This window comes from Scyliorhinus torazame, chromosome 9 (genome assembly GCF_047496885.1).
Source record: "Scyliorhinus torazame isolate Kashiwa2021f chromosome 9, sScyTor2.1, whole genome shotgun sequence".
Classification (NCBI taxonomy): Eukaryota; Metazoa; Chordata; class Chondrichthyes; order Carcharhiniformes; family Scyliorhinidae; genus Scyliorhinus; species Scyliorhinus torazame.
In genome coordinates this window covers 6,579,275-6,605,306 of record NC_092715.1, presented here as the reverse complement: position 1 = coordinate 6,605,306, position 26,032 = coordinate 6,579,275, and the positions used below count along the sequence as shown (strand labels likewise).

The 26,032-nt window shown below is 50.9% G+C and overlaps 1 protein-coding gene across 3 annotated transcripts in view; it reads right to left on the bottom strand.

Annotated features, from left to right (window-relative positions):
• spef2 (sperm flagellar 2) overlaps positions 1-26,032 on the bottom strand; it is a 941,194-nt gene that overhangs the window by 129,919 nt on the left and 785,243 nt on the right. The window lies entirely within an intron of this gene.

Genomic DNA, 26,032 nt, shown 5'->3' with positions numbered 1-26,032 from the left:
CCCTGGCATTCGCGGAAGGCGAGGGCAAAACAAAATATAAGACGGTGCTTCTTAAGTTCGAGGAACACTTCAGCGTGGAAGTCAATGAGAGCTTCGAGAGGTACCTCTTCCAGCAGCGCCTGCAGGGTAAGGATGAGCCTTTCCAATCATACTTAACACACCTCCGTATCCTCGCGCAGTCCTGCGGCTATGGGGCCATCTCCGACTCCATGATACGGGATCAGATAGTTTTTGGGGTCATCTCAGACACCGTACGCCAGGAGCTCCTTAAAATAAAGTGATTCACTCTAGCGACTGCCATCGAGACCTGCGTCCTCCATGAGAACGCGACCAGCCGGTACTCCCAAATCCAGGTGGCCGAAACGGCACGGGCCCCGCGAGGCGGAGTGGGTCCAGTCGATCGAGTACCTCCCGGCCCACGGCCCAGACGAGGGCGGCCATTTCGCGCATTTTCCGAGGCCTCCCGTGCTTGTATGCGCCAAAAGTGGGGACATTGACGCAGAGGAACGTGATGCGCAGGCGCGCTCTACGCAGGACCGCACCGCGCATGCGCGGTGGCGCAACGACGTGCGTCACGACGTGCGGCAACTGTGGCTCCGCCCACTTAAAGCGGCAATGTCCGGCTAAAGTGCGACAATGACTACGATGTGGCAGGTTGGGCCACTATGCTGCCTGCTGTCGAGCAGCTCAACCTGCCAACTCCCAACAATTCCGCCAGCCTCGCAGGGACGTGCGGGCCATTCAGCCCCCCTACACTGAGTCATATCCAGATAATATGCAGACCAGCGATACCGAAGACAGGGAGCCCTTCCTCGTTGCGGTAATCCACAAGAACCGGATGTCCCCAAGTCGGAACCACCAGCCGCTGCCAGTGCACAGCATTGATCCGGGCGATGAGTGATGTGCCACCCTAATGGTCAACCGATCCCAGATCACATTTCGCCTGGACACTGGTGCCTCCGCCAATCTCCTCACATGGTCAGCCTTCCAGACCTTGAAGGTTAAACCACCGAATCTGCCATCCCACTGTCAGCTGGTTGACTACAATGGAAACGTCATCCCGGCCACGGGGTCCTGCCAGCTCGATGTTATACACAACTCACACAAAGCCACATTATCATTTGAAATCATAGGATCCTCGAAGGACTCTCTGCTAGGCGCACAGGCGTGCAAGATCCTCCACCTCGCTCTGTGGGTACACACTCTATCTCCAGAAGGCACGTCCGATTCCCCAGATGCAGACTTTAGGGCGCAACTTCACTCACTCCTCGCGCACAATCTCTTCGTGGTTCAAATCCACCTCCCACCTGTTCCCCTTATCCCTTTAACCCTTTTTATCAGAAATATATCTATCTCCTTCTCAAAACCATTTAATGACTCAGATTCCACCGCACTCTGCGGCAGCAAGTTCCACAGATTCACCACCCTCTGCGAGAAGTAGTTCCTCCTCATCTCAGTTCTAAATCTACCGCCTCTCAACCTATATCTGTGACCTCTCGTTGTAGATTATCCCACAAGGGGGAATATTTGGCCTATGTTTACTTTATCAATCCCTTTAGTATTTTATACACCTCGATCAGATCCCCTGCTCATCCTTCTAAACTCCAGCGAGTATAACCCCAAACTGTTTAATCTCTCCTCACACGTCAACCCTTTCATCCCCGGAATCAATCTGGTGACCCGCCTCTGAACTGCCTCCAATGCTTTCTATAGGGGAGTTTTCTATAGTCCTCCAAATAGTTCTAGGGATGTAGAGGAAAGGGTGGCGAAGATGATTCTGGATAAGAGCGAAAGTAACAGGGTAGTTATTATGGGAGACTTTAACTTTCCAAATATTGACTGGAAAATATATAGTTCGAGTACATTAGATGGGTCGTTTTTTGTACAATGTGTACAGGAGGGTTTCCTGACACAATATGTTGACAGGCCAACAAGAGGCGAGGCCACTTTGGATTTGGTTTTGGGTAATGAACCAGGCCAGGTGTTAGATTTGGAGGTAGGTGAGCACTTTGGGGACAGTGACCACAATTCGGTGACGTTTACGTTAATGATGGAAAGGGATAAGTATACCCCGCAGGGCAAGAGTTATAGCTGGGGGAAGGGCAATTATGATGCCATTAGACATGACTTGGGGGGGGGGAAAAGGTGGAGAAGTAGGCTGCAAGTGTTGGGCACACTGGATAAGTGGAGCTTGTTCAAGGAACAGCTACTGCGTGTTCTTGATAAGTACGTACCGGTCAGGCAGGGAGGAAGGCGTTGAGCGAGGGAACCGTGGTTTACCAAAGAAGTGGAATCTCTTGTTAAGAGGAAGAGGGAGGCCTATGTGAAGATGAGGTGTGAAGTTTCAGTTGGGGCGATGGATAGTTACAAGGTAGCGAGGAAGGATCTAAAGAGAGAGCTAAGACGAGCAAGGAGGGGACATGAGAAGTATTTGGCAGGTAGGATCAAGGAAAACCCAAAAGCTTTCTATAGGTATGTCAGGAATAAGCGAATGACTAGGGAAAGAGTAGGACCAGTCAAGGACAGGGATGGGAAGTTGTGTGTGGAGTCTGAAGAGATAGGCGAGATACTAAATGAATATTTTTTGTCAGTATTCACTCAGGAAAAAGAGAATGTTGTGGAGGAGAATGCTGAGACCCAGGCAATTAGAATAGATGGCATTGAGGTACGTAGGGAAGAGGTGTTGGCAATTCTGGACAGGCTGAAAATAGATAAGTCCCCGGGGCCTGATGGGATTTATCCTAGGATTCTCTGGGAAGCCAGGGAAGAGATTGCTGAGCCTTTGGCTTTGATTTTTATGTCATCATTGGCTACAGGAATAGTGCCAGAGGACTGGAGGATAGCAAATGTGGTCCCTTTGTTCAAGAAGGGGAGCAGAGACAACCCCGGCAACTATAGACCGGTGAGCCTCACGTCTGTAGTGGGTAAAGTCTTGGAGGGGATTATAAGAGACAAGATTTATAATCATCTAGATAGGAATAATATGATTAGGGATAGTCAGCATGGCTTTGTGAAGGGTAGGTCATGCCTCACAAACCTTATCGAGTTCTTTGAGAAAGTGACTGAACAGGTAGACGAGGGTAGAGCAGTTGATGTGGTGTATATGGATTTCAGTAAAGCGTTTGATAAGGTTCCCCATGGTAGATTATTGCAGAAAATACCGAGGCAGGGGATTGAGGGTGATTTAGAGATGTGGATCAGAAATTGGCTAGCTGAAAGAAGACAGAGGGTGGTGGTTGATGGGAAATGTTCAGAATGGTGCTCAGTTACAAGTGGAGTACCACAAGGATCTGTTCTGGGGCCGTTGCTGTTTGTCATTTTTATCAATGACCTAGAGGAGGGCGCAGAAGGGTGGGTGAGTAAATTTGCAGACGATACTAAAGTCGGTGGTGTTGTCGACAGTGCGGAAGGATGTTGCAGGTTACAGAGGGACATGGATAAGCTGCAGAGCTGGGCTGAGAAGTGGCAAATGGAGTTTAATGTAGAGAAGTGTGAGGTGATTCACTTTGGAAGGAATAACAGGAATGCGGAATATTTGGCGAATGGTAAAATTCTTGGAAGTGTGGATGAGCAGAGGGATCTCGGTGTCCATGTACATAGATCCCTGAAAGTTGCCACCCAGGTTGATAGGGTTGTGAAGAAGGCCTATGGAGTTTTGGCCTTTATTGGTAGAGGGATTGAGTTCCGGAGTCAGGAGGTCATGTTGCAGCTGTACAAAACTCTGGTACGGCCGCATTTGGAGTATTGGTCACCTCATTATAGGAAGGACGTGGAAGCTTTGGAACGGGTGCAGAGGAGATTTACCAGGATGTTGCCTGGTACGGAGGGAAAATCTTATGAGGAAAGGCTGATGGACTTGAGGTTGTTTTCGTTAGAGAGAAGAAGGTTGAGAGGAGACTTAATAGAGGCATACAAAATGATCAGGGGGTTAGATAGGGTGGACAGTGAGAGCCTTCTCCCGCGGATGGAAATGGCTAGCACGAGGGGACATAGCCTTAAACTGAGGGGTAATAGATATAGGACAGAGGTCAGAGGTAGGTTCTTTACGCAAAGAGTGGTGAGGCCGTGGAATGCCCTACCTGCAACAGTAGTGAACTCGCCAACATTGAGGGCATTTAAAAGTTTATTGGATAAACATATGGATGATAATGGCATAGTGTAGGTTAGATGGCTTTTGTTTCGGTGCAACATCGTGGGCCGAAGGGCCTGTACTGCGCTGTATCGTTCTATGTTCTATGTTCTATGCCCCACATCCTTCCTCAAATAAGGAGACCGAAACTGGACACAATACTCCAGATGTGGTCTCACCAACACCCTGTACAATTGCAACAACACTTCTCTACTTTTATACTCCAGTCCTTTCGCAATAAACGCTAACATTCCATTTGCTTTTTAATTACAGGCTGTACCTGCAAACCGACTTTCTGTGATTCATGCACAAATTCACCCAGATCCCGCTGCCCAGACACATTGTGAATCTGCTTTACATTTACATAATAATTTGCCTTTCTATTTTTTTGGCCCAAATTGATATTCTTTTATTTATGCAGCACGGTAGCATTGTGGATAGCACAATTGCTTCACAGCTCCAGGGTCCTGGGTTCGATTCCCGGCTTGGGTCACTGTCTGTGCGGAGTCTGCACATCCTCCCCGTGTGTGCGTGGGTTTCCTCCGGGTGCTCCGGTTTCCTCCCACAGTCCAAAGATGTGCAGGTTAGGTGGATTGGCCGTGATAAATTGCCCTGAGTGTCCAAAATTGCCCTTAGTGTTGGGTGGGGTTACTGGGTCATGGGGATAGGGTGGATGTGTTGACCTTGGGTAGGGTGCTCTTTCCAAGAGCCGGTGCAGACTCGATGGGCCGAGTGGCCTCCTTCTGCACTGTAAATTCTATGACATTCTTTGACATGACATGACTCACACTTATCCACATTAAACTCCATCTACCAAATTTTGGCCCAATCTCCTAGCCTATTTAAGGCCTTTACCCTGAATACAGGGTTAAAGGCAGGATTCTTGGAAGTGTGGAGGAACAGAGGGATCTTGGGGTCCACGTACAGAGATCACTCAAAGTTGTCACCCAGGTTGATAGGGTTGTTAAGAAGGCGTATGTTGTGTTGGCTTTTATTAACAGGGGGATTGAGTTTAAGAGCCGCGAGGTTTTGCTGCAGCTTTATAAAACCCTGGTTAGACCACACTTGGAATATTGTGTCCAGTTCTGGTCGCCTCATTATAGGAAGGATGTGGAGGCTTTGGAGAGGGTACAGAGGAGATTTACCAGGATGCTGCCTGGACTGGAGGGCATGTCTTATGAAGAAAGGTTGAGGGAGCTAGGGCTTTTCTCACTGGAGCGAAGAAGGCCGAGAGGTGACTTGATCGAGGTGTACAAGGTGATGAGAGGCATGGATAGAGTGGATAGCCAGAGACTTTTCCCCAGGGTGGAAATGGCTGTCACGAGGGGACATAATTTTAAGGTGATTGGAGGAAGGTATAGGGGAGATGTCAGAGGTTCTTTACACAGAGAGTGGTGGGTGCCTGGAATGCACTGCCAGCAGAGGTGGTGGAGTCAGAGTCATTCGGGACATTTAAGCGACTCTTGGACAGGCACATGGACAGCAGTAAATTGAAGGGGTGGAGGTTAGGTTGACCTTAGTTTAGGATAAGTGGTTGGCACAACATTGTGGGCCGAAGGGCCTGTACTGTGCTGTACTGTTCTATGTTCTATCGATATCCGTCTGTAAAATCTGTATCTCCCCTTCACTGCCTGCTTTCCCACCTATTTTAGTTTCATCCACAAAATTTGCTATGTTACACTCTGTCGCTGCTTGCAGATCATTTCTATAGATTGTAAACAGTTGCGGTCTGAGGACTGACCCGTGCACACCCCGCTAGTTACAGTTCACCAACCAGAGAAGGACCCATTTATCCCAACCCCCTGCTTTCTGTCAGTCAGCCAATCCTCAATCCAATCCAGTACTCTCCACCCAATCCCCTGCGATCTCACCTTCTGGATCAGTCTTTTATGCGGCACTTTATCAAACGCCTTCTGGAAGTCTAGATATACCACATCCACAGGTTCCCCATTATCCACCTTGCTGGTTACGCCCTCAAAGAACTCGAGCAAGTTTGTCAAGCGTGACTTCCCTTCATAAAACAACGGTGGATTGGGCTTTGTCTTTCCAAATGTTCAGTCATCTCCTTAATGATTGATTCCAGCAACTTCCCCACCACAGGGGTCAAGCTAACTGGTCTATAGTTTCCTACCTTTTGCCTCTCTCCCTTTTTCAATAGGGGAGTTACGTCAGCGTATTTCCAATCCATCCGGATCCTTCCGGAATCCAGGGAATTCTGAAATATCACAACCAATGCATCCTCTGTCTCTGCTGCCACCTCCGTCAATACCCTAGGGTGCCGGCCAACAGGTCCCGGAGACTTATCTGCCTTTAGTCCCATCAGTTTATTCAATACCGTCTCCCTAGCGATGGTTATTGCACCAAGTTCCTCCGCATTCACTGTAGTTTTTGGAAATTTTAAATTATCTTCTATCGTGAAGACAGAGGCAAAATATTGATTCAGTGCCTCCGCCATCTCTGTGTTCCCCATTATTACCTCACCAGTATCGTCCTCTAAAGGGCCAACATTTACTTTAGCTATTCTCTTCCTCTTTACATATTGGATTGTTCTCTATGCCGTATTAAAGCAAACGTTTTCTAGTGCTTTCCATTATCTTCCTTTTCCAGCTGTTTGTGTTTTGACTTTGCCAAGTGAGGAGGAAGCTCTCCACAGCAAAGCTGTTTGTTTCGGAGGTACCAGTAGGCCTCAGTTCAAGCCTGTTTAGTCTCTCGTACTGACGGCGTAGTCAAACTGGATGAAAAACCCATGAAAGTGTTGACTAGCGACCAGACTTCCTTATCTGCTGCTCAATCTCGAAATCAGACTTTCAAGAAGGACGACACATGAAGATGGTCCTTTATTGTACAATCGGGAAAGGAAGAATGCACAACGCGATGGAACGTGTGCCATTGGCCTTCAGCATCGCTGACGGAGGAGCGAGTGGCAGACAGGCACAGAGACGAACCAGGAAACATCACAAGTTTCAGAAAGCACATCAAATCATTCAGCAGAATGCCTCAGTCATAAGAGGAGAAACTCTGGTGACACATTTCCTGATTGAGCACAATGTGGCGTTTTCTGCTGCTGATTATTTGTCTGATTTGTGGAACTGATGTTTCCGGACAGTTCCATTGCTTCTACGTTTACTTCACATCGACCAAGCCAACAGCAATTCCCAAGACTCGAGGCCAAGAGACGAAAGGTGACATCCTTGAGAAAATCAGGCAAAACCGCGATCTCCATATTGGGGTAGCAAGGTGGCACAGTGGTTAGCACAGTTGCCTCACAGCTCCAGAGACCTGAGTTCAATTCTAGCCTCGGGTCACTGTCTGTGAGGAGTCTGCACATTCTCTCCGTGTGTGCGTGGGTTTCCTCCGGGTGCTCCGGTTTCCTCCTACTGTCCAAAGATGTGCAGGTTAGGTGGACTGACCATGCTAAATTGCCCCTTAATGTCCAAAAGGTAAGGTGGGGTTGTGAAGTTACAAGGATAGGGTGGGGATGTGCTAGAGTGCTCTTTTGGAGAGTCGGTACAGACTCGATGGGCCGAATGGCCTCCTTTTTCAATGTAGGGATTTTATGATCATATCAATCAATGGGAGCTCTGACCGTGATGCGGAGGAATATCTGTCCTATCATTGTTTGGTTCTTTGACACAGATGTGAACAGGGTGATGAGTGTGCTGCTCGAAATAGCGACAATGAAAGGGAGATCAAGCAGCAAAAACATTTTCCAACTTCTGGACAATGTTCTTGAGGAAAACAACATTCCTTGGAAAAACATATGTGCTTTTCCGCAGACAATGCAGCAGGGATGATTGGAGTCCACAATGATGTTGCTTCCTTTGTGAAGAACGAAAACCCAGATTATTTTCATTCTTGGATGTCCATGCCACCCTCCTAACCTGGCTACAGGGAAAGGGGCAGGTCAGCTGCCATTCTCTCCGGTGGACCTACTTGTACCAGCTTGTACCAGTCTCTTACCACCTTGAGAAGTCTAGCAAGCGCCACAAAGACTTCGAGGGAATGCAAACGTTGTACAATCTAGAAAATCACAGAGTACCCAAACATGTCTGCACGAGACGATTGTCTTGGGAAAGAGCACCAGACAGATTTATGGAACAGCAGTCTGCGTTACAAGAGTCTTTCCCCCAAGAAGCAGTATCTTGTTATGGGCGAGGTGTTTTCAGAACCCCAAAATGCATCATGGAGTTCAGCACCCCCCCCCCCCCGCCCCCCCCCCCTTTAATGGATTGTTGCTTTTGAAGCACACGGCTTGTTCCCCAGGTGTGGTGTTACAATTATGGACACGTGGTTTTTAAAACAAAACAATGTTTATTCCATGAACTCAAATTAACCTTTTAAATAAACATTGGATCTCTTAACACCCCTTACTTCAAAGATAACCCTGAAAATAATACAACACTACCCAATCCTGCAAACTGTTCCTTTACACATCCAAAAGACTTAACAAATCCTTCAAACAGAAGCACATTAGATTTATATTCAATACTGAGACCTTGTTACAATTCCGATTTCACCAAATGATTAAGAGATAGTCCTTCATGGCAGAGATCATCAGCAATGCAGCTCACAGCCACACCCAAGCTTTCTTCAAACTGAAACTAAAACTCCCAAAAGCAGAAGTGAGCTCAGCTCCCCCCCTGTGACATCACTTCAGTAATATGATCAGCTTCATTTCTTAAAGGTACATTTCTTAAACATCCAATTCTTAAAGGCACTCTCACATGACAATCTGAGAAAGAAAAAAGAAAGAATGAAGGAGGCTTGAGAGACACAGTGCGAGTGAAGGTTGACATTTGTGGAAAGACTCCTACCAACCTTCCAGCGGCAGAGACCATCACCACGGAGATTGCTCAACCTCTACACACACACACAGGGGAGTGTTACATGCAGCACATCATCTAAAACAAGAACATTGTTTTCAGGAATGTTTGCGGGGTGTCATGGAGTGGCTGCAGGGCATTCTGGGGAGGAAAGGTGAACAGCCAGAGGCCGTGGTTCACATTGGTACCAACGACATCGGTAACCTGAGGGATGAGGACCAAGTACAGGAAGTGTGGTGAACGTATTGCTGTAATAATCCACCATGTGCATATCTGTATTACGCTGTTGCCCATGTGGGCTCCACCTATGGACCATTGTAAGGTATTACCTATGATGTAGCATGTTGGGGCCTGTGCGGGCTCCACCCCTTGAGGGGAGGTATAAAGCGAAGTCACCCTGTAGGTGGCTCTCACTGGCAGACCAGTCGCAGGCAGGCACTGTTCTAGTTGATTAAAGCCACAGTTTACTTCTACTCCTGGTTTCGTGTGAATTGATGGTCGCATCAATTTAATCAACTACAACACCACTATGGAACTGGCCCTCAAACCTGACCGACTGGAACTCGATCCGCAGGCCGCGGAGGCGAAAGAGAATTTTTTCGCACTGGCTCCGCTGTTTCGAGGCCTACCTCGCCACCTCCTCCTCGCCTTCCGTCACCGACAAACAGAAGCTGAGTCTCCTCCACGCACGGGTGCGCCATCGATTCTCTGTTCAACTCGATAAAGCCTCCACCTACGCAGGCGCCTTCGGGACGCTAGAGCGCCTCTACGTAAGGCCCGTGAACGAGGTATACGCGCGGCATCTCCTCACCACTCGCCGTCAGCGTCCCAGGGAATCGCTGGAAGAGCACCTACACGACCGCAAAGTCCTCGCGCGAAACTGCAATTACCAGGCCGTTACGGCCATTCAACATATGGACCTCGCCATCCGGGACACCTACGTGGCTGGAGTCAGGTCCAACTAGGTGAGACAGCGCCTGCTCGAAAAAGGTGCCCTAGACCTGGAAGAGACGGTAAAATTAGCCTCCTCTATGGAAGTAGCGTTCCAAAGCCTTAACGCGTTCCCGTCCGATCACGCGACCCCCTCGTGGACCCCGACCAAACAATAGCCCAGGCCTGTGCCGCGCGGCTGCCTGCCCACCATGGGGAGGCTACCCTGTTATTTCTGTGGCCAGCCTCAACACCCCCGGCAGCGCTGCCCGGCCCGGAACGTGAACTGGAGCGACTGCGGGAGAAAAGGACATTTTGCTAAAGTTTGCCTGGCCTGACCCACAGACTCACAGACCCGCAGATCCGGCAGTGTGGCGGCGTGTCTGCCGACTCTGCCCACCCCCACCCGGATGCGTCATCGGCCTCGTGTTGTCCGTGTGTGCGATTCATGGGGGCCGCCATCTTAGACGCCATCTTCCTCACCGCCCGACACGTGCGGCCGACGGGGGCCGCCATCTGCAACGCCGACCTGTTCGACCAACGGGGGCAGCCATCTTAGAACCGCCCCAGCACCTCCGACCACGCCGGCTACCCGCAACTCAGCGCGGTCACCCTGGACCAGTCGCGACCCAAAGACCTCCGGAGCTCTATGATGACCGTCCGGGTAAACGGACACGAGACGCCCTGCCTCTTCGACTCCGGGAGCACCGAGAGCTTCATTCATCCGGACATGGTAAGATGCTGCTCACTCCCAATCTTCCCAGCGCATCAAACCATCTCCCTCGCCTCCGGGTCGCACTCGGTGCAGGTCCGGGGGTGCACTACCACAACCCTCGCAATACAGGGCACCGGGTACGGCAACTTTAAATTATATGTACTCCCCGACCTCTGCGCTCCTCTCCTGTTGGGACTGGATTTCCAATGTAACCTCAGGAGCCTAACCCTGAAGTTCGGCGGGCCCCTATCCCCACTCACCGTATGTAGCCTCGCGACCCTGAAGGTCGACCCTCCCCCGCTCTTCGCAAATCTCACCGCCGACAGCAAACCAGTCGCCACCAGAAGCAGGCGGTACAGCGTCCAGGACAGGACTGTTATCAGGTCCGAGGTCCAGCGACTCTTGCGGGAGGGAGTCATCGAGGCAGCAATAGCCTCGAGGTGGTGGTCGTCAGGACCGGGGAAAAGAACCGGATGGTTGTAGATTACAGCCAAACCATAAACCGGTACACGCACCTCGATGCGTATCCCCTTCCCCGGATAGCAGACATGGTAAACCAGATCGCGCACTACCGGGTGTTCTCCACGGTGGATCTGAAGTCTGCGTACCACCAGCTCCCAATCCGCCCGGAGGATCGCCACTACACGGCGTTTGAGGCAGACGGCCGCCTCCTTCACTTCCTCCGGGTCCCCTTTGGCGTCACGAACGGGGTCTCGGTCTTCCAAAGAACGACGGACCGAATGGTGGACCAGTACGGGCTGCGGGCCACGTTCCCGTACTTGGACAATGTCACCATCTGCGGCCATGATCAGCCGGACCACGATGCCAACCTCCAGAGATTTCTCCAAACCACCCGAACCCTTAACCTCATTTACAAGGAGAAATGCGTTTTCCGCACCACCAAACTAGCCATCCTCGGCTACGTCGTGGAAAACGGGGTTCTAGGGCACGACCCTGACCGTCTGCGCCCCCTCCTACAACTCCCCTTCCCCACTGACCCAAGGCCCTGAAAAGGTGCCTCGGGTTCTTTTCCTATTATGCCCAGTGGGTTCCCAACTATGTGGACAAAGCCCGCCCACTAATCAAGGCCACCATCTTCCCACTGGCGGCCGAGGCCCGCCAGGCCTTCAGCTGCATCAAGGCGGATATTGCCAAAGCCGCAATGCGTGCGGTGGACGAGTCCGTCCCCTTCCAGGTGGAGAGCGACGCATCAGAGGTCGCCCTCGCCGCTGCCCTTAACCAGGCAGGCAGGCCAGTAGCGTTTGTTTTCACGAACCATCACCACCTCCGAAATTCGACACTCCTCAGTCGAAAAGGAAGCCCAAGCCATCGTGGAAGCCGCGCGGCACTGGAGGCACTACATCGCTGGTAGGAGGTTTACCCTCGTCACCGACCAACAGTCGGTAGCCTTCATGTTCGATAATACGTGCTATCCACGATGACCTCTGCCACCCGGGGATCACCCGGCTTCTCCACTACATCAAGGCCCGCAACCTGCCCTACTCCACCGAGGAGGTCAGAGCCATGACCAGGGACTGCCCAATCTGTGCGGAGTGTAAACCACACTTCTATCGACCGGATAAGGCCCACCTGGTAAAGGCATCCTGGCCCTTTGAGCACCTCAGTACCGACTTCAAAGGACCCCTCCCCTCCAACAACCGCAACACATATTTCCTCAACATCATCGACGAGTTCTCCCGCTTCCCCTTTGCAATCCCTTGCCCCGACATGACCGCGGCCACCATCATTAAAACCCTACATAGTGTCTTCACCCTGTTTGGTTTCCCCACGTACGTTCACAGTGACCGGGGCTCCTCGTTTATGAGCGACGAACTGCGTCAGTACCTGCTCGGTAAGGGCATCGCCTCGAGCAGGACTACGAGCTACAACCCCCGGGGAAACGGGCAGGTGGAGAGGGAGAACGCAACGGTCTGGAAGACCGTCCTCCTGGCCCTACGGTCTAAGAATCTCCCAGTTTCCCACTGGCAGGAGGTCCTCCCTGACGCACTTCACTCTATTAGGTCCCTCCTTTGCACGGCCACAAACGAGACCCCTCATGACCACCTATTTGTTTTCCCCAGGAAATCCACTTCCGGGGCCTCGCTTCCGTCCTGGCTGCAGACACCGGGACCTGTCCTGCTCCGCGAACACGTCAGGAGCCATAAGTCCGACCCCCTGGTCGAGAGGGCCAGCTCCTATACACCAACCCCCAGTACGCATACACCGAACACCCCGACGGCCAACAGGATACCGTCTCCCTCCGGGACCTGGCACCCTCAGGTTCACTACCACCGCCACTCCATCTTACCCCACCCAACCTACGCCCCTACATGGCACCCGCACCCCCTCCCGCCCGCCATTCCCCCTTCACCGACCTACAGGAATTAAGCTCCAGAAGACACGTGCCCAGAGTCCACGTCTGTACCCCCCACCGGCGACTTCACTACCCATGCCAGCACGGCTGAGTTCGACGCCCGGGCCAGCTGCGATACCAGAGCTTCGGCGATCACAGCGCACGATCCGTGCGCCAGACAGGCTGAACTTATGAACCCTTCACCCCCGCCGGACTTAATTTTATTAACAGGGGGTGAATGTGGTGAACGTATTGCTGTAACAATTCACCATGTGCTTATCTGTATTACGCTGTTGCCCATGTGGGCTCCACCTATGGACCATTGTAAGGTATTACCTATGATGTAGCATGTTGGGGCCTGTGTGGGCTCCGCCCCTGGCTCCACCCCTTGAGGGGAGGTATAAAGAACAGTTGCCCTGTAGGCAGCTCCCACTAACAGATCAGTCGCAGGCAGGCGCTGTTCTAGTTGATTAAAGCCACAGTTTACTTCTACTCCTGGTTCCATGTGAATTGATGGTCGCATCAGGAAGTTAGGAGGTAAACTACAATCCAGGACCTCAAATGTAGTAATCTCAGGATTACTCCCAGTTCCATATGCTAGAGAGTGCAGGAATAGGAGGATAGATCAGAGAACACGTGGCTGGAGAGACGGTGTAGCCGGGAGGGATTTATTGAATTTACAGTGCAGAAGGAGGCCATTCGGCCCATCGAGTCTGCACCGGCTCTTGGAAAGAGCACCCTACCCAAGATCAACACCTCAACCCTATCCCCATAACCCAGCAGCCCCACCCAACACTCAGGGCAATTTTGGACACTAAGGGCAATTTATCATGGCCAATCCACCTAACCTGCACATCTTTGGACTGTGGGAGGAAACCGGAGCACCCGGAGGAAACCCGCAATGTCCTTGATGGGGGGCCTTTCACTAGTTCTGTTGGGGAGCTTTTAAACTAGTGTGGGAGGGATCCCAGGAGTAGGATCAGAAAGGTCAAAATCAGATCAGGAAAATGGAGGTATAGCATTAGCCAGTGAGTAGAAGATGTATTGATAGACTCGGAATTACAGGGGCAGCAAGGGTTAAAAAATGTCTCGCAATGACAGGGTTAAACTGTTTCTACTTCAATGCAAGGAGTATTACAACCAAGGTGGACGAATCAAGGGCGCAGGTGGACGGCAGCAGGATGTTGTTGCTGGAACGGAAACCTGGTTAAAGCAGGGGACAAAATTGGCAGCTCAACATCCCCGGATACAGAGTTTTCAGGCGGGACAGAGGGGGAGATACCAAAGGAGGGGGAGTCGCAGTAATGGTGAAAGAATCCATTCTTGTTGTGAGAAGCGATGATAGACTGAACAGGTCAACAAACAAGGCTTTGTGGGTTTAACATGGAAATAAAAACGGGCCAGTCACATTACTGTCCGTATATTACACCCCCCCAAATAGTGAGAGGGAGAAAGAAGATCAAATATAGCGGCAGATTTCTGCCTGTACAAACAAGAGGGCAATAATAGTCGCAGACTTTAACCATCCCAATATAAACTGGGATTCAAACAATATAAGGGGAACTGAAGGTCAAAAATCAGTGCGGCGTGTCCGGGAAATTTCATTCAGTCAATTAGTGACAAACCCACCGAGAGGAGATGGTATTCTAGACCCAGTCTTGGGGAATGAGGAACAGTGAGAGGGTGAAGGGACAGTTGGCGACCATATCGGGGAGAGTGATCACAATTCAGTTAGATTCAGTATCACCATGGAAAAGAGCAGAGATGAAGCAGGAGTAAAAATATTGAACTGAACAAAGAACAAAGAAAAGTACAGCACAGGAACAGGCCCTTCGGCCCTCCAAGCCCGTGCCGACCATGCTGCCCGACTAAACTACAATCTTCTACACTTCCTGGGTCCGTATCCCTCTATTCCCATCCTATTCATGTATTTGTCAAGATGCCTATGCCCCCTAGTAATTGACCCCTCTACCCTGGGGAAAAGCCTCTGACTATCCACTCTGTCTATGCCCCTCATAATTTTGTAGACCTCTATCAGGTCGCCCCTCAACCTCCGTCGTCCCAGTGAGAACAAACCGAGTTTATTCAACCGCTCCTCATAGCTAATGCCCTCCATACCAGGCAACATTCTGGTAAATCTCTTCTGCACCCTCTCTAAAGCCTCCACATCCTTCTGGCAGTGTAGCGACCAGAATTGAAAACTATACTCCCAAGTGTGGCCTAACTAAAGTTCTATTTAACTGGGGGAAGGCAACTGTTGCAGGAATGAGAAGGGACTTGGCTGAGGTGGACTGGCCAGCATTGCAAGAGGATAAATCAGTGGAAAACCAGTGGGAAGCACTAAAAGGAGAGATCCTAAATGTTAAAAGTAGACATGTCCCCTCCAAGAATAAGAGTGGCACAAATCTCGACACCTCTGGGTGTCTCGAGGAATACAGGGAAAGATCAAACAGAAAAAGAAAGTGTACGATAGACACAAAGAACGAAGCACTGCAGATCGCCCAGATGAGGATAGGAAGTGCAGAGGCAAAGTCACAAAGGAAATAAGGAAATCAAAGAGAGGGCGCGAAAAAAGATTAGCAAGTAAAGTTAAAGAAAACCCAAAGATGTTTCACCAATATATTAATGGTAAAAGGTTAGTTAAGGAAAAGGTGGGACCTAACCGAGATGAGGAAGGGAACATGTGTGTAGATGCAGAGGCTGTGGGAAGGGTTTTAAATTAATATTTTGTCTGTGTTTGCAAAGGAAATGTATGTTGCAGATACAGTCGTCCAGGAGGAACACTGTGAGATACTGGAGGAAGCACTCGAAGGATTAAAATCCTTAAAAGTTGATCAGTTACCAGGGCCAGATAGATTGTTTCTGAGGCTACTGAATGAGGTCAGGAAGGAGAGAGCAGATGTTCTGAGGGGCGGCACGATAGCACAGTGGTTAGCACTGTTGCTTCACAGCGCCAGATACCCGGTTCGATTCCCGGCTTGGGTCTCTGTCTGTGCGGAGTCTGCACGCTCTCCCCGTGTCTGCGTGGGTTTCCTCCGGGTGCTCCGGTTTCCTCCCACATGTCCTGAAAGATGTGCAGTGGGGCGAATTGGACATTCTGAATTCTCCCTCTGTGTACCCAAACAGGCGCCGTAATGTGGCGACTAGGGGCTTTTCACAGTAACTTCATTGCAGCGTTAATGTAAGCCTACTCGTGACAATAAAGATAAAGAAAAGAGAGAGGTGGGGTAGAATTCTCCGATTCTGAGGCGAAGCGGCCACTGATCCTCCAATTGGCTGAGGGTTAGCAGGCAGGCCGTGTACGGCACCCGGCTCTAGCTGCCATTATGACCGGAGAATTGGCGGGTGTGTGGCCACGCATGCGCAGGGCGGCCACTCGCGGACCCGGCCTACCAAATAGTGCCCCCCTTTGGCAAAGCTTGCCACCCCCGGACCAGCCCCCACCACTGCCCGCGGATGGGCTCCCCCCGGACTGTGGCCACGCGCCCCACGCCATTGGGAACTTGGCCCAGCGGGGGCGCAACATCGGGGGGGGGGCCTCCAGTGATAGCCTGAGGCCGTCTCGACGGCCTGCGTTGTACTCTGCAAGTATGCCATTTGAAGGGGGCATTGCAAAAGCAGCGTCACCCCTGATTTCACCACCAACATGGATTCACCGGCCGATCGCCGAACGCGATTTCGGCGTCGGAGACCGGAGAAACCCGCCCCCAGTGTTCAACATGGGGGAGAACTGATTCATCAGCTGATGGTGGCCGGTTCATGGTAATCAGCAGGAGGTTTCCTTGCCCATGTTTAACCTGAAGCTCTGAGACTTCATGGGGCCCAGAATCGATGTTGAGGACTCCCAGGGTAACTCCCTCCCGACTGTATCCCACTGTGCCGGCCCCTCTGCTGGGTCTGTCCCGCCGGTGAGACAGGACACACCCAGGAATGGTGACAGTGGTGTCTGGGACATTGTCTGTAAGGTGTGATTCTGTGAGTGTCTGTCAGGCTGTTACTGACCAGTCTGTGAGAAACTCTCCCAACCTTGGCACAGGCCCCCAGATGTCAGTGAGGAGGACTTTGCAGGGTCGGCAGGGCTGGGTTTGCCGTTACCGTTTCCGGTGCCTGGGTCGATGCCGGGTGGTCCGTCCGGTTTCATTCCTTTTTGTGTTTTTGTAGCGGTTGAATAAAACTGAGTGTCTCGCTCGGCTATTTCAGAGTCACCCACATCGCTGTGGGTCTGGAGTCACGTGTAGGCCAGACCGGGTAAGGGCGGCAGATTTCCTTCCCTAAAGGACATTAGTGAACCGGATGGGTTTTTACGACAATCGACAATGGTTTCATGGTCATCGTTAGACCTTTAATTCCAGATATTTTATTGAGTTTCAATTCCTGCCGTGGTGGGATTCGAACCTGGGTCATTACCCTGGCTCTCTGGATTACTAGTCGAGGGACAATACCACAATGCCACCACCTCCCCTGCCACTGCTTTACCCTACATCGTCATGTCCCCCAACAGTATCCAAAACAGTCTCTGTTCGAAAGGGACAGTAAGAAGTCTTACAATGGAGTCTTACTTCCTCAGGTGAAGGGGCAGTGCTCCGAAAGCTAGTGATTCGAAACAAACCTGTTGGGCTTTAACCTGGTGTAAGACTTCTTACTGTGCTCACCCCAGTCCAACGCCGGCATCTCCACATCATGTTAGAAAGGGGGATGGTTACAGGGGACTCCTGCACGACCTGCCTTCCTCTGCTCTGCCTGCTGGGCACCATGCCCTTCCTGCTGTTTAATCCTCACCTGCGGTGTGACCACCTCACTGAACGTGCTATCCACGATCTGCTCAGCATCGCGGATGCTCCACAGTGAATCCACCCTGAGCTCCAGCTCCGAAATGCGTTAGTCAGGAGCTGCATTTGGACACACTTCCTGCACACGTGGTCACCAGGGACAACTGGTGTTTCCATGATTTGCCCAATAGCACAGGAGGGGTGTCTCACGGGGGTGAGAACGCCTGCATGACTGCCATAAAGCCCCTTATTTACTCCCTGTTGAACATCAAGTTTATGCTTATATATTATTTATTTGCCTCCCGTACACTAACTTTACTTCCCTTACCCTACCTTATTTACTTATATTACTTTATTATAATGGCCCTGACTTTTGTTTATTTGTCTTATTTCTCAGTTAATCCCTTCCTCCAAAAAACCTCACAGGTTCTTCACTGTGACGCTGACTGCAAGGCCACAGAGAACAGGAATCCGATCTCGGTGTTCATGAAGCCCGGCTGTGCTCCGCTCCTGCCCGGACTGAGACGGAACTCCTGCCCGGACTGAGACTGAGCTCCGCTCCTGCCCGGACTGAGACTGAGCTCCGCTCCTGCCCGGACTGAGACTGAGCTCCGCTCCTGCCCGGACTGAGACTGAGCTACGCTCCTGCTCGGACTGAGACTGAGCTCCACTCCTGCCCGGACTGAGACTGAACTCCTGCCCAGACTGAGACTGAGCTCCGCTCCTGCCCGGACTGAGACTGAGCTCCGCTCCTGCCCGGGCTGAGACTGAGCTCCGCTCCTGCCCGGACTGAGACTGAGCTCCGCTCCTGCCCGGGCTGAGACTGAGCTCCGCTCCTGCCCGGACTGAGACTGAGCTCTGCTCCTGCCCGGACTGAGACTGAGCTCCGCTCCTGCCCGGACTGAGACTGAGCTCCGCTCCTGCCCGGACTGAAACTGAGCTCCGCTCCTGCCCGGACTGAGACTGAGCTCCGCTCCTGCTCGGGCTGAGACTGAGCTCCGCTCCTGCCCGGACTGAGACTGAGCTCCGCTCCTGCCCGGACTGAGACTGAGCTCCGCTCCTGCCCGGACTGAGACTGAGCTCCGCTCCTGCCCGGGCTGAGACTGAGCTCCGCTCCTGCCCGGACTGAGACTGAGCTCTGCTCCTGCCCGGACTGAGACTGAGCTCCGCTTCTGCCCGGACTGAGACTGAGCTCCGCTCCTGCCCGGACTGAGACTGAGCTCCGCTCCTGCCCGGACTGAGACTGAGCTCCGCTCCTGCCCGGGCTGAGACTGAGCTCCGCTCCTGCCCGGACTGAGACTGAGCTCCGCTCCTGCCCGGGCTGAGACTGAGCTCCGCTCCTGCCCGGGCTGAGACTGAGCTCCGCTCCTGCCCGGGCTGAGACTGAGCTCCGCTCCTGCCCGGACTGAGACTGAGCTCCGCTTCTGCCCGGACTGAGACTGAGCTCCGCTCCTGCCCGGACTGAGACTGAGCTCCGCTCCTGCCCGGACTGAGACTGAGCTCCTCTCCTGCCCGGGCTGAGACTGAGCTCCGCTCCTGCCCGGACTGAGACTGAGCTCCGCTCCTGCCCGGACTGAGACTGAGCTCCGCTCCTGCCCGGACTGAGACTGAGCTCCGCTCCTGCCGGACTGAGACTGAGCTCCTGCCCGGACTGAGACTGAGCTCCGCACTCAGTCATTTCAGCTTCACGTTCTCTCTCAGTTCCACCCAACTCTCTGTTTTCAGCGAACTCCAGACGCACTCTTGTTTAGACAACCAGCACGTGCCCAGCAACAAAGCAGAACTGAAGTGCTCTCCCTTAAATAGCTCTAAAAAAACAGTGCTTTGGAAACTGGGGTTAACCAGCTGCAGGTGAGAGTGTTTCAGCAGACTCCGGTTTCAGGAATTCACCTAAACTACAATAACCAAAAGTGCAGCTTTTAATGACGATATGAAAGAACCAATTTAACTTAAAATTAGCCTGAAATTAAGTTTCATTTCGACTTACCCTTTACAATTTACTCCTTGAACTCCTTGTTTTCACCAACTCTATAAGCACTCTGATTTATCGATGTAATGTATCTGGATTTTCAATAAACCTTCGCTAAGATGCCTCAGTAATGATTAAGGTCGGAGAACGTGGAGTTGGGGGACGAGTGGCAGAATGGATTGTGAGACAGCTTCAGTATAGACACAGTGAGTAGGAATAAAGGGTATTTATTCAGAGAGGAGGTTAGAGATTGTGAACACTCTTGGCTTCACACTGTCGTAAAGTTACTGAGGTTTTAGAGAGAGGTCAGAACTGATTCTCTCACTGGCTGCAGGAGGAAATACCAAGACTAAAAATTGTTCCTTTTTCACAAGATTACAGAATAAGATCACAGAAATGTTTAAAATGATGAAAGGATGGGACAGGTTACATGACTGAGTGTTTCCAGTGAAGCATCTAGAACAACAGGACAGGATATATAATAACAATAATCTTTATTATTGTCACAAGTAGGCTTACATTAACACTGCAATGACGTTACTGTGAAAAGCCCCTCGTCGCCACATTCCGGCGCCTGTTCGGGTCACAGAGGGAGAATTCAGACTGTCCAATTCACCCAACAGCACGTCTTTCGGGACTTGTGGGAGGAAACCGGAGCACCCGGAGGAAACCCACGCAGACACGGGGAGAACGTGCAGACTCCGCACAGACAGTGACCCAAGCCGGGAATCGAACCCGGGACCCTGGCGCTGTGAATCAGCAGTGCTAACCACCGTGCTGCCCGATATATGACTCAGTGTTTCCAGTGAAGATCTGGAACAACGGCCCCTGGATAGAAGATTAAGTCACAGGGATTTGGCACGGAGAGCAGGAGAAACACGTGGGGAGATGATGTAAAACTGTACGATTCACTTCCTGGGTTAATAATTCTGGCAGAGACTGCAGCAAATTCCGGGTTCAGTTGGAGAGGTGATTGTGGAAATGGTGATGAAGCGTTTGGGCCGGGTCAATGTGATTGGGATAATATCCTGCTGTGGAGGATACACTGAAATGGAGGGGCTGAATGGCCTGTGTGTGTGTCTGCATGGGTCGGTGTCTGTGTATGTGTGTGTGACTGTTTGTGTGTCTGTATGTTCTGTGTGTGCCTGTGTGCCTGTGTGTGTGTGAGTGTGTGAGTGTGTGAGTGTGTGCATGTGTCTGTGTGTGTCTGATTGAGTGTGCCTGTGTGTGTGTCTGTGTGTGAGTGTGAGTGTGTGTGTGAGTGTGTGTGTGTGTGTCAGTGTGTGAGTGTGTGTCTGTGTGAGTGTGTGTGTCTGATTGAGTGTGCCTGTGTGCCTGTGAGTGTGTGTCTGTCTGATTGAGTGCGTCTGTGTTTACCTGTGTGAGTGCGTGTGTGAGTCTGTGCGTGAGTGTGTGTGTGTGTCTGTGTGTGAGTGTGTGTGTCTGTGTGTGTGAGTGTGAGTGTGTCTGTGTGTGTGTGTGTGAGTGTGTCTGTGTGTGTGTGTGTGAGTGTGTCTGTGTGTGTGTGTCTGTGTGTGTCTGTGTGTGAGTGTGTTACTCATTTTTACTTTTGTACCTTTTTCAAATTGTGTGTGTCGGGGGGAAACTGAAGTGACATCACAGAAAAGCTGTGACCTGAGTGGCTGGTTGGGAATCTACACTAAATTAAAAAAATTAAGCATTGGTAACTAATTAAACATAATTACTTAATTATAATTTAGAGGGGTATCTAAGCCAGAGATCGGAGAGTACTATATTTAGCTTTCGCATTTATAGTAGAAATCTAGTGCTAGGAAACAGATAGTTAACAGTAACATTTTTAAAATTTTTTTAACTTTTAATTTTAATTTACTAATTAATTGACGCAATGTCAGTTAGAGGGGTGCAGTGCTCTGACTGTGAGATGTGGCAGGTCCGGGAGGCTTCCAGCGTCCCGGATGGCTTCATCTGCAGAAAGTGCACCCAACTGGAGCTCCTCACAAACCGCATGGTTCGGTTGGAGCAGCAATTGGATGCACTTAGGAGCATGCAGGTGGCGGAAAGCGTCATAGATCGCAGTTATATAAATGTGGTCACACCCAAGGTGCAGGCAGAGAAATGGGTGACCACCAGAAAGGGCAGGCAGTCAGTGCAGGAATCCCCTGTGGTTGTCCCCCTCTCGAACAGGTATACCCCTTTGGATACTGTCGGGGGGTATAGCCTATCAGGGGAAAACAGCAGCAGCCAGAGCAGTGGCACCACGGCTGGCTCTGATGTTCAGAAGGGAGGGTCAAAGCGCAGAAGAGCAATAGTAATAGGGGACTCTATAGTCAGGGGCACAGATAGGCGCTTCTGTGGATGTGAAAGAGACTCCAGGATGGTATGTTGCCTCCCTGGTGCCAGGGTCCAGGATGTCTCCGAACGGGTAGAGGGCATCCTGAAGGGGGAGGGCAAACAGGCAGAGGTCGTTGTACATATTGGTACTAACGACATAGGCAGGAAGGGGCATGAGGTCCTGCAGCAGGAGTTCAGGGAGCTCGGCAGAAAGTTAAAAGACAGGACCTCTAGGGTTGTAATCTCAGGATTACTCCCTGTGCCACGTGCCAGTGAGGCTAGAAATAGGAACAAAGAACAAAGAACAAAGAAATGTACAGCACAGGAACAGGCCCTTCGGCCCTCCAAGCCCGTGCCGACCATACTGCCCGACTATACTACAATCTTCTACACTTCCTGGGTCCGTATCCTTCTATTCCCATCCTATTCATATATTTGTCAAGATGCCCCTTAAATGTCCCTATCGTCCCTGCCTCCACTACCTCCTCCGGTAGTGAGTTCCAGGCACCCACTACCCTCTGCGTAAAAAACTTGCCTCGTACATCTACTCTAAACTTTGCCCCTCTCACCTTAAACCTATGCCCCCTAGTAATTGACCCCTCTACCCTGGGGAAAAGCCTCTGACTATCCACTCTGTCTATGCCCCTCATAATTTTGTATACCTCTATTAGGTCGCCCCTCAACCTCCTTCGTTCCAGTGAGAACAAACCGAGTTTATTCAATCGCTCCTCATAGCTTATGCCCTCCATACCAGGCAACATTCTGGTAAATCTCTTCTGCACCCTCTCTAAAGCCTCCACATCCTTCTGGTAGTGTGGCGACCAGAATTGAACACTATACTCCAAGTGTGGCCTAACTAAGGTTCTATACAGCTGCAACATGACTTGCCAATTCTTATACTCAATGCCCCGGCCAATGAAGGCAAGCATGCCGTATGCCTTCTTGACTACCTTCTCCACCTGTGTAGCCCCTTTCAGTGATCTGTGGACCTGTACTCCTAGATCTCTTTGACTTTCAATACTCTTGAGGGTTCTACCATTCACTGTATATTCCCTACCTGCATTAGCCCTTCCAAAATGCATTACCTCACATTTGTCCAGGTTAAACTCCATCTGCCATCTCTCCGCCCAAGTCTCCAGACAATCTAAATCCTGCTGTATCCTCAGACAGTCCTCATCGCTATCCGCAATTCCACCAACCTTTGTGTCGTCTGCAAACTTACTAATCAGACCAGTTACATTTTCCTCCAAATCATTTATATATACTACAAAGAGCAAAGGTCCCAGCACTGATCCCTGTGGAACACCACTGGTCACAGCCCTCCAATTAGAAAAGCATCCCTCCATTGCTACCCTCTGCCTTCTATGGCCTAGCCAGTTCTGTATCCACCTTGCCAGTTCACCCCTGATCCCGTGTGACTTCACCTTTTGTACTAGTCTACCATGAGGGACCTTGTCAAAGGCCTTACTGAAGTCCATATAGACAACATCTACTGCCCTACCTGCATCAATCATCTTAGTGACCTCCTCGAAAAACTCTATCAAGTTAGTGAGACACGACCTCCCCTTCACAAAACCGTGCTGCCTCTCACTAATACGTCCATTTGCTTCCAAATGGGAGTAGATCCTGTCTCGAAGAATTCTCTCCAGTAATTTCCCTACCACTGAAGTAAGGCTCACCGGCCTGTAGTTCCCGGGATTATCCCTGCCACCCTTCTTAAACAGAGGAACAACATTGGCTATTCTCCAGTCCTCCGGGACATCCCCTGAAGACAGCGAGGATCCAAAGATTTCTGTCAAGGCCTCAGCAATTTCCTCTCCAGCCTCCTTCAGTATTCTGGGGTAGATCCCATCCGGCCCTGGGGACTTATCTACCTTAATATTTTTTAAGACACCCAACACCTCGTCTTTTTGGATCACAATGTGACCCAGGCTATCTACACCCCCTTCTCCAGACTCAACATCTACCAATTCCTTCTCTTTGGTGAATACTGATGCAAAGTATTCATTTAGTACCTCGCCCATTTCCTCTGGCTCCACACATAGATTCCCTTGCCTATCCTTCAGTGGGCCAACCCTTTCCCTGGCTACCCTCTTGCTTTTTATGTAAGTGTAAAAAGCCTTGGGATTTTCCTTAACCCTATTTGCCAATGACTTTTCATGACCCCTTCTAGCCCTCCTGACTCCTTGCTTAAGTTCCTTCCTACTTTCCTTATATGCCACACAGGCTTCGTCTGTTCCCAGCCTTTTAGCCCTGACAAATGCCTCCTTTTTCTTTTTGACGAGGCCTACAATATCACTCGTCATCCAAGGTTCCCGAAAATTGCCGTATTTATCTTTCTTCCTCACAGGAACATGCCTGTCCTGTATTCCTTTCAACTGACACTTGAAAGCCTCCCACATGTCAGATGTTGATTTGCCCTCAAACATCCGCCCCCAATCTATGTTCTTCAGTTCCCGCCTAATATTGTTATAATTAGCCTTCCCCCAGTTTAGCACATTCATCCTCGGACCACTCTTATCCTTGTCCACCAGTACTTTAAAACTTACTGAATTGTGGTCACTGTTACCGAAATGCTCCCCTACTGAAACATCTACCACCTGGCCGGGCTCATTCCCCAATACCAGGTCCAGTACCGCCCCTTCCCTAGTTGGACTGTTTACATATTGTTTTAAGAAGCCCTCCTGGATGCTCCTTACAAACTCTGCCCCGTCTAAGCCCCTGGCACTAAGTGAGTCCCAGTCAATATTGGGGAAGTTGAAGTCTCCCATCACCACAACCCTGTTGTTTTTACTCTTTTCCAAAATCTGTCTACCTATCTGCTCCTCTATCTCCCGCTGGCTGTTGGGAGGCCTGTAGTATACCCCCAACATTGTGACTGCACCCTTCTTATTCCTGATCTCTACCCATATAGCCTCACTGCCCTCTGAGGTGTCCTCTCGCTGTATAGCTGTGATACTCTCCTGAACAAGTAGCGCAACTCCGCCTCCCCTTTTACATCCCCCTCTATCCCGCCTGAAACATCTAAATCCTGGAACGTTTAGCTGCCAATCCTGCCCTTCCCTCAACCAGGTCTCTGTAATGGCAACAACATCATAGTTCCAAGTAGTAATCCAAGCTCTAAGTTCATCTGCCTTACCCGTAATGCTCCTTGCATTAAAACATATGCACTTCAGGCCACCAGACCCGCTGTGTTCAGCAACTTCTCCCCGTCTGCGCTGCCTCAGAGCCACACTGTCCCTATTCCCTAGTTCTCCCTCAATGCTCTCACCTTCTGACCTATTGCTCCCGTGCCCACCCCCCTGCCATACTAGTTTAAACCCTCCCGTGTGACACTAGCAAACCTCGCGGCCAGGATATTTATGCCTCTCCGGTTTAGATGCAACCCGTCCATCTTATACAGGTCACACCTGCCCCGGAAGAGCTCCCAGTGGTCCAGATAACAGAAACCCTCCCTCCTACACCAGCTGTTTAGCCACGTGTTTGTCTGCTCTATCTTCCTATTTCTAGCCTCACTGGCACGTGGCACAGGGAGCAATCCCGAGATTACAACCCTCGAGGTCCTGTCTTTTAACTTTCTGCCTAGCTCCCTGAACTCCTGCTGCAGGACCTCATGCCCCTTCCTGCCTATGTCGTTAGTACCAATATGTACAACGACCTCTGCCTGTTTGCCCTCCCCCTTCAGGATTCCCTCTACCCGTTCGGAGACATCCTGGACCCTGGCACCAGGGAGGCAACATACCATCCTGGAGTCTCTTTCACGTCCACAGAAGCGCCTATCTGTGCCCCTGACTATAGAGTCCCCTATAACTATTACTCTTCTGCGCTTTGACCCTCCCTTCTGAACATCAGAGCCAGCCGTGGTGCCACTGCTCTGGCTGCTGCTGTTTTCCCCTGATAGGCTATCCCCCCCGACAGTATCCAAAGGGGTATATCTGTTCGAGAGGGGGACAACCACAGGGGATTCCTGCACTGACTGCCTGCCCTTTCTGGTGGTCACCCATTTCTCTGCCTGCACCTTGGGTGTGACC